The sequence below is a fragment of the Macaca thibetana genome, chromosome 4, assembly GCF_024542745.1.
Source record: "Macaca thibetana thibetana isolate TM-01 chromosome 4, ASM2454274v1, whole genome shotgun sequence".
Taxonomy (NCBI): Eukaryota; Metazoa; Chordata; class Mammalia; order Primates; family Cercopithecidae; genus Macaca; species Macaca thibetana.
The window spans coordinates 151,314,756-151,333,569 of NC_065581.1; the positions used below are offsets into that span (position 1 = coordinate 151,314,756).

An 18,814-nucleotide genomic window follows, 5' to 3' on the forward strand; every position below is an offset into this window, starting at 1 on the left:
CTTCCAATTATTTCCTATTTACAAACACACACAACCATACACATTTTTACACATATACCCATACATGGTTTTTTTTTTTTTTTTTTTTTTAACAAAAGGCATTATATCAAACATATTTTAAACTGCTTCTATTTTTTAAATAAGTTTTTTGCCCAAGGATAATATTCTATGTAAATAAATATAGAGCAACATTGTCTCTTTAATGACTGCATAGTATGCCATTTTACCATAATTTACCAACTTTTTAATGATTATTATTTAGATTGTATTAATTTTTCAGAAGTTTCTTGTTTTTTCTATTTTTTTAATAATATATTTGGCTTTGGTACAAAGTTCAGTGAATTGAAATGAGGATGACGATAACAGCAGAACTGGTGATCTCATTTTATTAAACATTAATTCAATCAACATCTATGAGTTACCTACAATATATTTGAGTTACCTACAAAGCATATGACACTGTCTTACCAGTGACAGAAATGAAGTAGACACATGTGGTTTCAAATCTCCTCCTGCGTAGCAGGGGGAGCAGAGAGAGATGTTCCTGGGTGATCCTAAGGACTCTCCACCTTCAATCCACAAGGTTGCATATGAGATTATGAAAGAAGCTCAATGTAAATGGTCAGAAGAAACATTTGCTTTTCAAGGTTTTCTAATTTTATAATGGATGACATTAAAATACCTTTTCTTAAGAGCACTAATTTTCTTTTTGTTTTTTCTTTTTGAATAAGAGAAAGATAAAACTCTCGTTTTCCTAGTAACAGGATATGTTTAGCAACTCTGAGTATCTTTCCAAGAGCCTCCTAGGCAAGTATTTTCTGAGAAGTCTTTGGTGTAGTCTCTGTCCCTTCAACTTTGACCAGTCACCTGTCAATTGCAGCTCTGGTTTCTTTCCTGCTTTCTGCCATCTCATCTCTGTCCGTGTGGCCACAACAGGAAGTCAGTGCTGATCACACGAGGACAACCTCTACTTCTACAGCCCACCCGAACCAAGGCTGGCTGCATGGCTGCTGCCATTTGTTCTATAGTTTTGAGACCCCACCTTGGTTGTGATTTTGTGCCAGAGAATCTTTACCTCTGGATAATGCAGTGAAGACATTCTTGTGTCATTTCACTTCCAGAATGCAAGGCCACCCATTGTGTTAAGTAATGAACTAAACAGAGGTATTCTTCTCTGCAAAATTGGAAACCTCATGGAAGGAAACAATATTTTTATCTGAGCACACACTGTCTGAATTCAGATCAGTGTGATCCATAAATTGTACAAACTCCATGCCAACCTACTTTCTTCACTTCCATCAGTAAATTTAGAAAGCACAGATTAGTGCAGCTATATTGAGTCTTTATTTCATTTAATGCTTTTAGCAATGCTAAGTGTTTTCAATATTAGGTTTCTAGGAAACCAATACTCATGCTGACAGATAATGTAAATGACAAGCATACTTACCACATACTTACCTCTGAATATACACTCAGTTGATCTGAGGTGCAGAAGAGTGAGACTGGGGACCAGCAGGTAAACATATTTTCAATCAAAATGACAAAGGTCTGAGTCATGGAGTAGGATCAGATTTTATATTGAAATGTTTGTTAACAGATGAAATATAGAAAGTTGTAGATAATGTTAGTGTCATAATAACAATAATAGCAACAACAATAATCATAACCCAACCACAACGAATTATTGTATGCTTCCTGTTGCCTGATACTATGTTACATACTTTATCTATAGTAACTTGTTTCTTCTCCACAATAATATCATGAAGGCAAACACTATTACTGTTATTATTATCAGTATTATTTCCACTTTTTAGAAGATTGAGGCACAAAGCTATTACGTGATTTAGGTTATTAAGTGACAGAGTTGAGATTTTTACCAGGCTTTTAATTACTGCATTATACTATTTACATGCATTTATCTTTCATTGTGCTTTGCTGTACTGTCAAGCTATTATCACTTTTATAATAAAATAATGACTATAAACATTTATTTAACAGGAAGGGTGGATTTTTGGCTCAAGACTCCTTATTTGAAGAGGATCACCATTGGAGGGAGCTAAGACCCAGCACTGCCAGCGGGGGCTTTTAATACCCATTACAGCTCTTGCCACATTTCCATTTTTGATTCCTTCTAAACTAATAATGAAACAGGATTTCTAAGGAGTTGCTTTAAGACTTTTACACAGAGCTTTCTGTTGACAAAATGCATTGCATGCACAGAGTGCACCCTCTACAATGTAGGCCCTGGGTTGTCCGGTATGGTATGCTCACCACAGGTAAGAAGAGATCCAGCTTCACCATCCATACCTCCTACATAAGTAACCCCCGACCTTTTTCGTAGGCCCATGCCTAAGGCTCCCTTTCCTCCTTCCCTCATCTTCTCTTGGCTCATTCTAGGGGTGTTACTGGTACTAGCTGTGCATACACCTCTGCGTTCACCCTCCTCGAGAGTGGTGTCACTTTCAATCCACAGATAACAAATGCAGCAATGCAGGCAGCCAGGGAACTGGAGGCAGAGGACAAAAGACACATTGCTACTCTCTTACCTGATCTATCAGGTCAGCAGAAAATACCTTCTTGGGAGCAAAGCAAGATCACCAACCAGTCGGGAGGGAGGGTGCAGTTTCTGTGGCAGCTGAAGAAACTTCAGAGTGATGAACAAACTTGACATTTCCTACTGAAGCCATGTCCACACTCATCTGTATCCACATTTGCTTTTCCAAGTTGAGAATCGAAGAGTTTGGTGTAAGCGTTGCGTGTCCCAGTAATTAAATCCATCTCAGCCTCCTCATTAAGGCCAGTGAAGTCTGTGATAACTGGTATTTGACTGTAGACCAGTCTTTCAAAATGCATTGTAATTTGCCCTTCTGTGAATCCAGGCAGCGATTGACTACAAGTAGAAACTCTATGTCAATAACCCCATGTTTTCAACAGTAACCAATGCCTCACCTGCTAAGGGCCAAGAGTGCACAGTAAGATGGGCTTGGCTGCCAGACACCAGAGCTACTACACAATTCACTGAATGAAGATGTGAATTCTAAAGCCACAGGCACTGCTCCTGGCCTGGATCTGTGCACATATCTAAAGTCACATGTTGGGCCTTGGAAATTTTAAAATTCCCTAAAGGAAATTCTCCACAGAAATCAACCTTTCTCTTATTCTGAGAGTTGTTTTTATTTTGCCTTTTTTTTTTTTTTGAGGCAGGGTCACATTCTATTGTCCAGGCTGGAGTGCAGTGGCACAATCTTGGCTCACTGCAGCCTCAACCTCCTGGGCTCAAGTGATCCTCCCACCTCAGCCTCCCAAGTAGCTGGGACTACAGGCACATGCCACTACACCCGGCTAATTTTTGTATTTTTTGTTGAGCTGGATTTCACCATCTTGCCCAGGCTAGTCTTGAACTCCTGAGCTCAAGAGATCCAGCCAACTCGGCTTCTTGAAGTGTTGGGATTATAGGTGTGAACCACTGAGCCCGGTCTAAGAATCGTTAACAATTGCTTCCTCAATTAAACGTGCAAACTGTTTTTCTATTGATTTATAATACAAACCATTATTTTAATATGGGACTTTATTGTTTTTACTCAATACTTTGAATGTAGTACATAATACGTTCACATTGTCTAAAAATTAAAAAAAAGACGTATATAAACTTTCTTTCCTATTTTGCTTTCCCAACTCTTCCTTACCACCATGGCTAACTGTGTTTTTTAGTTCCTTGTATTGTTGCAGAGAGTTTTAATGTGTAGAAAAGTAAATACAAATACATATGCACATAAACACATAATCTTTAAGAACAAATAAGGTAGAATTCATTCATTCACTCACTCATTCATTAGTCAACAAAAGGTGGTATCATCATGTGGCTAAGAGTATGGACTTTAAAGTCAAGTAGACCCAGGTTTGGAGTCTGGCCCTATCCCTTACTAGTTGTGCAACCTTAGTCAAGCTACGAAGCCTGTCTGCGGCTTCATTTACTCAACAGCAAAATGAGGGTAAGAATATCTACTTATAGGTACGTGATGGTAGAATGCAAGCAAAAATTTGAAGCACTAATCACAGTGACTACCACATAATTGGCCTCAGAATGTTACTAATTATAGTCACTAAATATTTACAGGTGCCTATTATATACTACGTACTTCAAACATGTAAGTCACAATTTCTGACCTTAAGGAGCTTGCAAAAATAACAAGGAAGACGTATGTCATTTCAAAATTTTAAAAAAATTCTTAGAAAAGCACAGTTAAGAAAACAAAACGGCAAGCCATAGAGTTGTAGAAAATGTTTGCAAAACATCTGACAAAGGACTTGTAACCAGATTTGTAGTAAACCCTTATAACTTACTAAGACAAACAACACAATTGAAAAGAAGGCAAAACACTTAAACAGGTATTTCACCAAGGAAAGATATAGTAATAGTTAATAGACACTGTGAAAAGAAGCTCAACACAATTAGTCAGTAGGGAAATGCAAATTCAGACCAAACAATACGCAACTACACACCCCCTAGTATGGCTAAAATTAAAAAGACTGACCAATAGTAAGTGTTAGGGTGTAGAGCAACTGGAACTCTCAGATGTTGCTGATGAAATATAGTCTGGCATTTTCATATGATCCAGCAATCCCACTGCTGGGTATTTACTGAAGAAAAATGAAAACATAAGTTTATACAAAGACTTGTATGCAAATGTTCATAGTAACACTGTTCATAGAAGCAAAAGAGAAACAATGCAAATGTCCATTGTTGGAAATTCAATATATTGTAATAAATTTTTATAAAAGGAATACACCGCTGATACAGACAACAACTTCGATGATCCTGAGAAATGTTATGCTAATTGAAAGAAACCATATAAAAAGACTACCTACCGTAATTGATTTCACCTATATAAAATTTCAGAAAGGACAAAACTATAGCAACAAAAAGAAAATCAGTGCTTGTCTGTGGCCAGAATTTAGACAGAGTTGACTGCAAAGGGGCATCGGGAAAGTTTTTGAGATGATGGAGATGTCCTACATCTTGATTGTGGTGTTGATGATATGACTGTATGATATAACAGATACAATCAAGTTAGGAAGAAGTCATATTGGATTAGGGAGTGTCCTAAATCCATTGACTGGTGTCCTCATAAGGAGAAAATGATTTGGAACAGAGAAGACACACTCAGAGGGGAATATGGCCATGTAGAGACAGAGGCAGAGATTGAAACGATGCAGCTAGCTACATTGCCACCAACCACAAAAGCTAGAAGAGACAAGGAAGAATTTGTCCTTAGAGCCTTTGGAGGGAGTACGGTCCTACCAATACTTTGATATTAGGCTTTTAGCCTCCAGAACTGTAAGACAATAACTTTCTATTGTTTTAAGCCACTTGGTTTATGATAATGTGTTATAGCAGCCCTAGTACACTAATACAGCAGTTGTACTGAATTATATTCTCAGTAGCATTGTATGAATATTTCTTTTCATTTGTAACTCATCAATAATTGGTATTATCAAACTTTTTACTTTTTGTAATTAAGACCATACACAATTGGTCAGGAATAAATTATTAGACCAATGGAAAAGAGGACTCAAAAATCGACTGTACATTTATGAACATTTGACTTATTATAAGAATGTACTTCATAGCAAAGGGAAAAGTAGATGGACTTTTCACTAAATATTGCTGAAACAATTATATATCCTTATGGGAAAAATGTAATTGGACCTCAATCTTACTCTATGCTCAAAAATCAATTCCACATGAATTAAAAACTTAAGCAAGAAAGGCAAAACTATAAATCTTTGAAAAAAGAAGAAAATAATATCTTTGTATCTTAGGGTAAGCAAGAAAAAGGTTAACAAATTGTAGTACTTTAAAATTGTTTCAGTCTTCTGCTTCCAACCAAGATGGTATAATATAGTGCCAGATTTACCCTCTCCCCCAAACCAACTAAAAACTAGGCAAATATATGAAACAATAGTTATCAGACATCGGGCTGTGCCGAAGAGTGATCCATGGGAGACAGGAAAAACAGAATGAGGGCAGCATTACTGTTATAGACTGAATTGTATTCCTCTATAGTTAGTATGTTGAAGCCTTAGCCCCCAGTACCTCAGAATGTGATGGTATTTGGAGACAGGGCCTTTAAAAAGATGATTAAGTTAAAATGAGGCCACTAAGGTGGGCCCTAGTCTGGCCTGGCCGATGTCCTTATAAGAAGAGAAATTTGGACAAATAAGGAGATTACAGGGGTGCACACCCACATATAGATAAATGATCATGTCAGGACACAGTAAGAAGGTGGCCATCTACAAGCCAAGAAGGGAGACCTTAGCAGAAACAAAACCTTACATCTTAATCTTGGGCATCTAGCCTTCAGAACTGTGAGAAAATACATTTCTGTTGTTAAAGCTGTGGTTTTAATACCCAATCTGTGGGTATCTTGTTATGGCCACCCCAGCAAATTAATACACCTGTGATTGCTCCAGCTTACTTTCTGGAGACAGTTTGCAGGCCACAGTGCACGGAAGGAGAAATCCAGATGCAACCCAGTGGTCTTTCTGAGCTGAGGAGTTGGAGCTGGGAGTCTCAGAAGATCAAAATGGCTTGACTTCATAGAACAGAGTACTGGAGAGGACAGAGCTATACAGAGAGAGAGAATTTCAGGTATCTGTAGCTAAGTCTTCAACTATATACTGATCAGCATATACATGTAACTTAATGGGTGAGGTGGGAGAAAGAGCCATCCAAAAGTATCAGAGGAAACAGTACTTGGATCTCAAATAGGGCTGGAAGTAGTTTGTATTTTTATCAGTCAGATTACAAAACCCCATAATTAATGTAGCAACAGGTAGAGTTCTCAGAAGGGCATCGTCTATAGTTGGAAAAAATCAACTCTAGACTAATGGCTGCTTTGATCTCATATAACAAAACTTAAAAGGAGGTCAAGAGAAAGTCAAGCTGTTTCTATAAATTTCCTGACTTTTGGAACAAAGCTTAAGATTTTTTATAGATATACAAAAATCTAGCCTCTAACAAGGTAAAATTCACAATGTCTGGCAAATAAGACAATGAAAAAATAAGACAATTTTCTTCTTATTTTGCATCCAAAATAAGGAGAAAAAAAATCTGGTCAGTAGAGACGGATCCATAAATTATACAAGTGGTAAATTAGGTGTGTAAATAGGGACATTAAAATAGTTATAAGAAGAAACATATAAAACATGTTTAAGAAGATAGAAAATGGCTTTTTCAATTCAACAAGTGGAAAAAATGTAGAGGAAAGATTGAGCATGTTGTATGATGACATTAAAGACATAAAAAAGATCCAAACATAACTTCAACAGATGAAAAATACGATGTCTAGGATATATAATAATGGATAGGACTAAAATCAGATCAAATACTGCAGAAAAAAGATTAGTGAACTTGAAGACATAGGAATCAAAACTATTCAAAATGTGACAAAGAGAGAAAGACTGAAAAAAGATAAAGAGAGCATTATTAAACTGTGGGATAGCATTAAGTAGCCTAATACTGTGGTTTGGCTTTGAGTCCCCAACCAAATCTAATCTTGAATTGTAATACCCATATGTCAAGGGAGAGACCTAGTGGGAGGTGATTGGATCATGGGGGTGGTTTTCCCCATGCTGTTCTTGTGACACTGAGTGAATTCTCACGAGATCTTATGGTTTTATAAATGGTAGTTTTTCCTGAGCTCTCACAAGCTCTCTCTTTCCTGCCACCATGTGAAGGTGTCTTTGCTTCCCCTTCACATTCTGCCACAATTGTAAGTTTCCTGAGGCCTCCGCAGCCATGCAGAACAGTGAGAAGAATATCTTTTCTTTACAAATTACCCAGTCTCAGGCAGTTCTTTACAGCAGTGTGAAAATGAACTAATACAGCTAATAAACCTGTAATAATAGCTTCTGAAGGAGGAGCGTGAGGGTAGAAAAAATAATGAAGGAAATATAATAACAACTGAAAAAATTTAAAATGTGATGAAAACTATGGGTCTACAGATTCAGGAAGCTCAAAGAATCCCTAGCACAAGAAACCTGAAGAAAATATTACAAGAAATATAATGATCAAATTGCTTGAAACCAGTGAGAAAGATAAAAATCTTAAGAGCAGCTAGAAGGAATATACATTATGTACAGAGAAACAAATATTATATAAAAATGACACCAGATACCTCATTAGAAGCAACGGAAACCAAGAGAGAGTGAGGCAGCATCTTTAAAATATTGAAAGAAAAAGACTACCCAGCTAAAATTCTATATCCAGTAAAAATAGCTTTCCAAAGCAAAAGGCTACATACTTTTTCAGAAGGTAAATTTAAACTGTCTGTTTCTTTAAAAACTAAAAACAAAAATAAAAAAACAAACAGAACAGAGAAAGTATTTATAGCACATATATCCAAAAAACCCCTGGTATTCAAAATATATAAATATTAGTATAAATCAATAAGCAAAATGGTTAGAAGACCTAAATATGTATGTTACAAAAGAAGAAATCAAATGGCTAATAAATACATAAAAGGTACAAAAATCTTTTGGTAGCCAGAGAATTACAAATTACAACCATACCATTAAATACCTATCTTATTGGCTAAACAATGAAAAGCTCACATCTCACCTTTTCTTTTATGATTTATAAGGAGAGAGTGAGGGCAATATTATTTATTTATTTATTTATTTATTTATTTATTTATTTATTTATTTTTGAGATGGAGTCTCGCTCTCTCGCCCAGGCTGGAGTGCAGTGACCAAATCTCAGCTCACTGCAAGCTCCACCTCCTGGGTTCACGCCATTCTCCTGCCTCAGCCTCCTGAGTAGCTGGGACTACAGGCGCCTGCCGCCATGCCCGGCTAGTTTTTTGTATTTTTTAGTAGAGACGGGGTTTCACCGTGTTAGTCAGGATGGTCTCGATTTCCTGACCTCATGATCTGCCGGTCTTGGCCTCCCAAAGTGCTGGGATTACAGGCTTGAGCCACCGGGCCCAGCCAATATTATTTTAAATACATTTCTATTCAGTAAAAATAGATTCTTATTTCTCTCCCTGATACAGTGATAACAATGTATTGAAATGATTGAGGCAGTTTGTATAAAAACAGCTACAAATTGGTTTTCTTATTGAGTTTTCAGAAGTCTTAAATTAGAACCAATGAGTCAGAATATTATATAGATTAAATTATGTTAAGTTTTATTAATAATGTTAGCAATCATGGAACTAGAATATCCAAAGGAATATTCTTAATCTGGTAATTAAATTTGAAAGAATTGTTATAGAAATACTTTTGTATTTTTTTAGCTAATTAATTTATGAGACTAGAAAAGATTGTGGTTTCATTGTGTGAGTTTATTTTACCAAAAATAACTGTTACTGTTTGAATGAAAAAAATTTCTCATTTAGAGTAAGAACTATATATTACTTATTTCTTTGTCCCTTGTGCTTCTGGGAGTGCCTGGGAAATAGAAGGTTGCTCACAAATTTTTTTGGACAGACTTTTGATGTTCTAAGATTTTTTTTGTAAACTTTAGGAAAGGTTAAACTAAACTCCTATTAGAGAATTTGTTTCTCTCCTCTTTCCCTTACATTATCCAGTATGTTTATCAACATTGATCAACATATATAATTAAATGCTTGTCTTCAAAATTCAAATAAGTGAAGCTATAAAGTCTAGCATGTGTTCATTTAAGCTGAGATTAACTTTAGAAACCCCAAGTAAGAACAATTCTACTCAGCAAGATGGAAAACTAATGATCAATGTCATAAGGTATGAAGTTGTATTAGACCATTCTTGCATTGGTATAAAGAAATGCCTGAGACTGGGTAATTTATGAGAAAAGAGTTTTAATTGGCTCATGGTTCTGCAGGCTGTACAGGAAGCATAGCACAAGCACCTGCTTCTGGGGAGGTCCCAGGAAGCTTCCAATCTTGGTGGAAGGTGAAGGGGAGCAGGCGCCTTACAGTCTTACATGGCAGCAGCACAGGCTAGAGAGAGGGTGAGCGGGTAGGTGCCATACAGTTTTTTTTTTTTTTTTTTTTTTTTTTGAGACGGAGTCTCGCTCTGTCCCCCAGGCTGGAGTGCAGTGGCGCGATCTGGGCTCACTGCAAGCTCTGCCTCCCGGGTTCACGCCATTCTCCTGCCTCAGCCTCCTGAGTAGCTGGGACTACAGGCGCCCACCACCACGCCTGGCTAATTTTTTGTATTTTTAGTAGAGGTGGGGTTTTACTATGTTAGCCAGGATGGTCTCGATCTCTGGACCTCGTGATTTGCCCGCCTCGGTCTCCCAAAGTGCTGGGATTACAGGCGTGAGCCACCGCGCCGGGCCAGTGCCATCCACTTCTAAATGACCATATCTCAGGAGAACTCACTCAGTATCAAGAGGACAGTACTAAGGGGATGATGCTAAACCCTTCATGAGAAATCTGCCCGCATGACCCAATCATCTTTCACCAGGCTCCCCGCTCTAACATTGGGGATTACATTTCAACATGAGATTTGGAGGGGACACATATTCAAACAATATCAAAGTTGATTGCTTTTCAGTGGAACCACCCATGAAATGCCAACTAGAAAGATGGAAAGAAAGGTGATCAAATTACTTTCTACAACTTTTAAAAAAATGTGAATAAGGGCTTTTGAAACAAGGTTCAAATCAAATACAGTAAGCATTTATAGAACATCTACCATGTGACAGAAGCTGTGTAAGTTATAGCTCTGGTTTGATTCTTACAATCGCAACGATGCATCTGTCCTAAATTAGTGATATGGTGTGGCTGTGTCCCTACCCAAATCTCATCTTGAATTGTGTGCCCGTAATCTCCACGTGTTGTGGGAGGGACCTAGTGGGAGATAACTTGAATCATAGGGGTGGTTTCCCATGCTGTTCTTGTGGTAGTGAATACGCCTCATGAGATGTGATGGTTTTATCAAGGGTTTCCACTTTTGTATCTTCGTTTGCTCTTGCTGCTGCCATTTAAGAAGTGTCTTTCACCTCCTGCCTTGATTCTGAGGCCTTCCCAGTCATGTGGAACTGTAAGTTCAATGAAACCTCTTTTTCTTCCCAGTCTCAGGTATGTCTTTATCAGCAGTGCGAAATACAGTAAATTGGTACCAGTAGAGTGGGGCGCTGCTTAAAAGCTACCTGAAAATGTGAAAGTGACTTTGGAACTGAGTAATAGGCAGAGGTTGAAACAGTTTGGAGGGCTCAGAAGAAGATAGGAAAATGTGGGAAAGTTTGGAACCTCCTAGATACTTGTTGAATGGCTTTGACCAACAGCCTGATAGCAATATGGACAATAAGGTCCAGGCTGAGATGGTCTCAGATGGAGATCAGGAACTTGTTGGGAACTGGAGCAAAGGTGACTCCTGTTATGTTTTAGCAAAGAGACTGGCAGCATTTTGCCACTGCCCTAGAGATTTGTGAAACTTTGAACTTGAGAGAGACGGTTTAGGGTATCTGGCAAAAGACATTTCTAAACAGCAAAGTATTCAAGAGGTGATTTGGGTGCTATTGAAGGCACTTAGTTTTATAAGGGAAGCAGAACATAAAAGTTTGAAAATTTGCAGCCTGACAGTGTGATAGAAAAGAAAAACCCGTTTTCTGAGGAGAAATTCAAGCCGGCTGCAGAAATTTGCATAAGTAATGAGGAGTAAGAGGGGATGTTAATTCCTAAGACAATAGGAAAAATGTCTGATGAGGGCGACCCCTTTCTTTAAGAAATGGTGGGATCTGGAAATGTACATCTTTGAAGTTGTTTCAAATTGAACTAATTTCGATAGAATATGCATTTATCAATGAACACTTTTTAAAGTTTTTTTTTTTTTTTTAAATTTAGAGACAGAGTCTCACTCTGTTGCCCAGGCTGGAGTGCAGTGGCATGATCATAGCTGACTGTAACCCCAAACTACTTGGCTCAAGTGATCCTCTCTCCTCAGCCTTCCAAGTAGTCAGGGCTACAGGTGCACTAACATGCTCAGCTAATTTTTTTTCTTTTTCTTTTTTTTATAGAGATGGGGGTCTCAGTATGTTGCCCAGGTGGGTCTTGAACTCCTGGCCTTAAGTGATGTTCCCGCGTTGGTCTTCCAAAGTGTTGGGATTATCGGCATGAGCCAAGCAAGGATCATGGTCCAATGAGTACTTTTTATGGTGATAAATAATAATATTACTTCCTTAGAACATTTATAGTAAATTAGTTGATATATTAATCAGGTGATAATTGCATTTTGGTACAGTCAGAAACTCAATAAACACATAGAAAACTGATAATCACTAATTATAACAATAATACTAGATCCTAGATGTTGAGATTCATCGTGAATATTATGGAGCCTATTTGGTAACAAGCAAGAAAAAAATTGAAAGTGTAAGTTCAGTTGTAGCAGAAGATAAACTGCTTATTAAAATAAATATAAATACGTGGCAGATTTGATAAAGCAGTAAAGATTATTTTTGGCCACTAGAGGGAGCTCATACTTTAAAAACTCTTTGGAGCACCCATCGGGTTTCAAGGACCACTGCAGGTTTTAAAAATCAGTAATGATTTGCCCTGAATTGTTTTTGGAGGCTTCTTACACTCTAGCATACCAGAGGGACGGGTAAGTAACAAAAATTGTAAGTGAATATTTCAGAACTGGCCCTAAATGTTCAAAAAAACAAAAATTATCTGATCATACATATTTAAAGTTAGGGATTTAATTTACTCTTCTCCCCCTAACCATAAAGTATTTCTTTGAAAAGGTATTTTATTTGAAAAGCCACATTTCTCCAGAAAGTAAAATCTGTGGAATTATTTGTTTTCACTTATTCAGGGAATAGGAGAATTTGGGTTATAATTTTGTCATTATGTGTATTTCATAGTCTTATCTACCTCTAGAATATCTCTTAAGCCTAGTCTCTTTAACCTCAGTCCCATGGCCAGCCTTATTCGCGGGCTCATTGCTTCTCCCTGGCCTGTCATGATAGTTTCTTCACCGGTCTCCCCAGGCTCACTGACCACCCCATCTAGTGTCTTCCAAATGCAATTGCCTTTTACGTCCATCACTTTCAGAACAATGTTTTTATGAAACATATTTTTGATCACATTACTTTTCTGCTCAAAACTTCTTACTAGCTCCCTACTTCTACAAAACAAGTCCACAAACTTCTACTTGGTGTTCAAGGTCCAATTCAATGCCACCTCCTTTTCAGGCCCACTGACTCCAGGCTGGAATAATTCTGTCCCTCTCTTTTCTGAGTTCTCTTGGAAGCTATTTTCTGTACAGACCTCACGGCATACCTCCTTACTGCTTTATTTTGTAGTCGCTTATGAGCATTTCTTATATCACCTCTATGGCCAACTTCCTTAAAGCGTGCCTCCTTGCTCGGAAACCAGAGAGGAAGCTTTGCCTCAGCAAGGAAGTGATGTTGAAGGCCAATTTAAGAGATTCAGATTTGGGAGAAATTCTGACGTGGAATTGCTAGAACTGGATGTTCTGGCTGTGTAACAAGCCACCGCAAAAATTTAGGAGCTTCAAATGACAGCTTATTATTATCTCTGAAGCTTCTGAGGGTTAACTAGACTCAGGTGGTTCTCGCTTTGAGTTTCCAAACGTGATTGCAATCACATGGTGGTTGGACTGGGGTCCTCTGAATGCTCAACCAAGCTCAACATCCAACATGGCTTCTTCGCTTACCTGTCTGGATCCCTGGGCTGGGATGGCCAAAATCTCTGGGGTTTGGCCAAATACCTTGCTTTCTCCACATGTCCCCTCCATGTTGCTAACTTGGGCTTCCTCAATGCATGGTGGTCTCAGCTTACATGTCATATATGGTGGCTGACTTTCTCTAGAATAAGGAGGGAATAGGGCCTTTCAAAAGGCCCGGGTAGAAGCGGCAAGGTTTCCTATGCCCTAACCTTGGAAATCCCACAGCATCACTTCCTCCAAGTGCAGCCCAGACGCAGTGTGGGAGGAGACGGCACAAGAGCATGGACGCCAAAAAGGGTGGTTCCTCATGGGGCCTTCTCTGAAGCATGGCTACCTCGCATGCTCACAATTTCAATGGGAAAAACATCTTGCTCTGAGGAACGGAAGGGATAAGCTGAAGACACACCAATCAGAAGAACGGGAAAAGATCAGGGTGACAGAAACTTAGTTTTAAGAGAAAAAAAGGTGGTCAGTCACTACTGTTTAACATGTCTGCAGACCTTTTTACACTCTTCTCACTGAGAGGTGGGGCTATGTTTCCTCCCCTTGAAACTGGGCAGGCTTTTCTGAACGTTTTTTCCAGTAGAGTATAACAGAATTCATGCTATGCAGCTTCCAAGATAAGGTCAAAAGAGGGGATGCAGTTTCTACCACGTTTCTGAAATATTTGTTCTTGAAACCTTCAGCTACTATGTGAGCCGTCTGATTTTTCTGAGGCTGCCATGTTGTGAGAAGCCCAAATTAGTCCATGTAAAGACCACATGGAGAGGTTTTGAGACTACATGAAGAGAGATGCACAGCCAACCGCTTCCCAAAACCCTGACCCACAAAGGCCATGAGAGATAGCTTGACTGTAGCTGTTTTAAGCTGCTATGTTTTGGGGCGGTTTTGTTGCTGTATGTTGTTTTTAAAAGACAGGGTCTCCCCTCCCTCTCTTGCCCGCATTTGAGTACAGTGGTGCAATCATAGCTCACTGCAGCCTCAAACTCCTGGACTCAATTAATCCTCAGGCCTCAGCCTCCCAGGTTGGAAGGACTACAGGCATGCACCACCACAGTTGGCTAATATTTTTAGTTTTTTATTTTTTGTAGAGAGGGCTTCTCGCTATCTTGCCCAAGCTGGTCTCAAACTCCTGGGCTCCAGTGAGCCTCTCACCTCGGCCTCCCAAAGTGTAAGCTACTATGTTTTGGAATGACTTTTCATGCTGCAAAGTATAACTGGAACAGGTGAAGATTGAAAACACCTTATATATAGTGACTACGTGATTGTCTTCCTGTCCTCCTTTCTGTCTTTGTTTTTAACAAGACCGAAGCTTCTCCTGATGCAGCAGGGGAATCTCCTGATTCCCCACCTGCCTCCTTCTAGGCAGGGGCTGGGGCCCTCTACATGAGGCCTGCTGTCCCCAGGCCCTCCACGTGAAGCCTGCTGTCCCCGGGCCCTCCACGTGAGGCCTGCTGTCCCCGGGCCCTCCACGTGAGGCCTGCTGTCCCCGGGCCCTCCACGTGAGGCCTGCTGTCCCCGGGCCCTCCACGTGAGGCCTGCTGTCCCCGGGCCCTCCACGTGAGGCCTGCTGTCCCCGGGCCCTCCACGTGAGGCCTGCTGTCCCCGGGCCCTCCACGTGAGGCCTGCTGTCCCCCGGTCCTCCACGTGAGGCCTGCTGTCCCCCGGTCCTCCACGTGAGGCCTGCTGTCCCCCGGTCCTCCCGTGAGGCCTGCTGTCCCTGGGCCCTCCACGTGAGACCTGCTGTCCCCCGGTCCTCCACGTGAGGCCTGCTGTCCCCGGACCCTCCACGTGAGGCCTGCTGTCCGTAGGTCCTCCACGTGAGGCCTGCTGTCCCCGGGTCCTCCACGTGAGGCCTGCTGTCCCCCGGTCCTCCACGTGAGGCCTGCTGTCCCCGGGTCCTCCACGTGAGGCCTGCTGTCCCCCGGTCCTCCACGTGAGGCCTGCTGTCCCCGGGCCTTCCACATGAGGCCTGCTGTCCCCGGGCCCTCCGTGTGAGATGTGCTGTCCCTGGGCCCTCCACGTGAGGCCTGCTGTCCCCGGGTCCTCCACGTGAGACGTGCTGTCCCCGGGCCCTCCTTGTGAGGCCTGCTGTCCTTGGGCCCTCCAGGTGAAGCCTTTTGTCCCTGGTCCTGTGGCTGCACCTCCTGGTGGATGCAACCACGGCCACACATCCATCTCATCTCTACCACATCTGAGTCACAGTTTCCAGAGCAGAAAACTCTTGCTAACATTTAGGATTTAGACAGCATCTCTTTGCTTCCCTTTTCCCAATTTTAGACTTCCCTTGTAAGGAAAGAAAACCATTATAATTCTGAGAAGCATGGGCCAGACAAAGCCTTCCGAAGCTTCATGGCCATTTTCCTCAGCTCATGGTGCCCTGCTAGGCCAGGGGTAAAGTAACTCTCCCCTCAATCCATCCATCCTGTTCCAAGTCAGGAGCCCTCACAGAGTTTCTCAGCTTCCCACTAGTAGGTCTTTGTTCATCCCATTCTCCCACCTTGAAGCAAATTGGAGCCACCTTCTTTTTTCCCCTCCTCTTGGGAGTTGCTTTATTTTGGGTTTCTTTGTACAAGTTGTTGCCATAGCCCTTGATGGGAAGGATCAAGATGGATCCTCTCATCCTTCGCCTTACTGAGCAGAAGTGTCTGACCCTCCGGCCTTCTATGAACCACTGGGACCCACACAAAACATGTCAGATCCAAAGAGCACTGGCCTCTGACCATGGAAGTAGGTGGGCAACTGAAGGAAAGGCGAATAGCGAGAGCAGGGGAGGGGAGGACAAAGCAAAGAAGGGAAGGGACGGGAGATAAGACACTGACACGTGCAGTGAGCTTAGCTGGGTATGGTGGTGTGAGACCATAGTCACAACTCCTTGGGAGGCTGAGAGAAGAGGGTCGCTTGAGTCCAGGAGTTCACGTCTATCCTGGGCAACATAAAGAGACCCTGTCTCTTAGAGAGAGAGAGAGACTAGAAGTCCTGGACATGGCCAGGCTGTGGGCAGCCCACGGATGGGGTGAGATGTCAGTGTGATCATCCCTGGAGGTGTGAAGGAAGGGCACGGCGGGTTATTGAATGCGCTGTGTCATTCAATTACCGTCATCATTTGGATTTTATATGGGATGGGGGTTGGGAATTCCTGGTCTACTTGTGCTGGAGAGATGTTTAGCTTTTCTCGGATGGTAACAGAGGGCACCAGCAGTTGTTTGGTGGCATTGGAGGAACAGCTTTTTGTATCCCAAATGACCCTTTCCAGATAAAATTGAAGCTGGATTGCGACTTCGGGAGGATAAGTATAAAGTTGTAAGTGGGTGGGACAGAGAACAGTGACGCAAATGTCAAACCTTCTGCCTTGTCACTCCTATCTTAGGCCGAATGTGAGGTGCCCAGTTCTTTCCTTTCCAGGAACCCTTGAAGCTTTTTTCCTTTCTTTAAAGCTCACTTAGTGGTTAAAGACTTGAGATGGGCTGTAAAGCTGTGAAAAGCCTGGGAGGAAATGGTGTTGGCATGAAGGGGTAAAGCTAGCTTGGAGGAGTGCCAGTGGCAGGGACCCACACTGATTCCTCTTGTTCTTATGCCCTTCTAAATATGTCTCTGAAGCACAGGAGAACATTCTTAGGGAAAAACAATGTTCATTGACCTCATTCCAAGAAAATCAGTAACAACATCCAATTGTCTTTGAGAGGAAAGAAGAGGACATTGGGAGCCATGGCATCTAGAGGAAAAGCGAGAACCACCGGTCTTCCTTTCAGACTTCGCAGTGGGATCTTGGCGCCTCAGATAAACAAAGGCACTGGCAGAAAGGAAAGTGCAAATCAGAGGAGAGGTCTGGCAGGCCACAGCCGGAGCAGGGGCAGGGGGTGAGAAAACCCTGGGTCCGAGGATCCTGGTTCTCTTCCTTAACAACCTTTGGGTTCCTCTTTCTGAAACAAGACTTGAGAGCATGTCCTCTGGCTTGGGGGACTTGGGTGAATCTGAGGCACCCCAGGTAGCAATGATGGCCGGTTTTGCACTTGAGCTGGAGGGAAAGCCGGTGGTGCTGAAAGCAATGGAGATCCAGGGTACAGAGACCTTCTTGCCAAACCCATTCCCAGGCTTTCTGCCTCTCTGGGAATGGAGAGAGAGAGAATGCCTTGGCTGATTTCCTGAAATCCAGTTCGTGGAGCCACAACCCCAGTGAGTGTTCACTCAGAAAACAAATACGCAATAGAGGACAGGCACCAGCTAGGAAACTCCACTCGGAAAGGGATCAGCTGTTGTGCTCACGGGCACACTGCTTTGGTCCAGGAAGTCAGTAAAGCGCAAACAGGATCCCAGCGAGGTCATTTGTTTTGGAGAAGACAGAGAGGAGAAGGGAGGGGCAGCCGTGTGAACGTGCAGTTATGTCAGCAGTTATCCCAGATCCCTGGGACGTCCTGCCTGAGCACACCAGGGAAAACCTCTCCCTGCTCACTAGTCCTGGGGCAGTACAGCTCCCACTGAATGTCTGTCAGCGTAATTAAAAAACGAACACCCCTCCAATTGCAAGGTCAACGCCCAGGGTTACCTTCCTGGGGAGCTGCCCAGGGGGAGCGTGGTTTCCTAAGAAAACTTTTGTGATTGTGATCTGCGTAGAATGTTTTTGCTCCTTTTTTTTTTTTTTGAGACAAGGTCTGGCTTTGTTTCTATCAGGACATGTTTGAATGTTCTTCCAGAAACTCTACTGGGAAGAGAGCTCCGTTGGTCTTCTAGGAGAGATAATTGTTGGCACATCAGGGGCCAGAAGCTCATCTCTTCATTCTCTGGGCTTGGGGAAGAGGTGGCATCATTTCACCCTTAGAGCATAGGATAAATGTTATGATTATTCAAGCAAAAAGACATTCTACTTGCTACTTTTGATTTAGCATTACAGTTTCTAATCTATCCCAAAGATGTACTGGAAGAAATGGAAAGATGTATTCACAAGGCTGCCTATCGGAGCATGATTTGTGTATTAGAAACAACTCAAATGTCCATCGATAGGGGACGCTCCACTATAGTACATTCACACAATGCAGTAGTACACAGCTATAAAAAAACGAAGAATATCTCTATATGCAGGTATGAAAGGATCTCCAAAATATATAGTTGATCAATTAAGTATGAAGATATG

At 41.4% G+C, this 18,814-nt stretch overlaps 1 long non-coding RNA gene across 1 annotated transcript; it reads right to left on the minus strand.

Moving 5' to 3' along the window:
* Positions 1-373: 373 nt before the first annotated feature.
* Positions 374-17,681, minus strand: LOC126952260 (uncharacterized). The gene is made up of 4 exons (XR_007724831.1): positions 17,324-17,681; positions 4,536-4,641; positions 2,547-2,890; positions 374-1,548 (listed from the first exon to the last, which is right to left on the minus strand). It is a non-coding gene; the product is annotated as an uncharacterized LOC126952260 (long non-coding RNA).
* Positions 17,682-18,814: the final 1,133 nt, after the last annotated feature.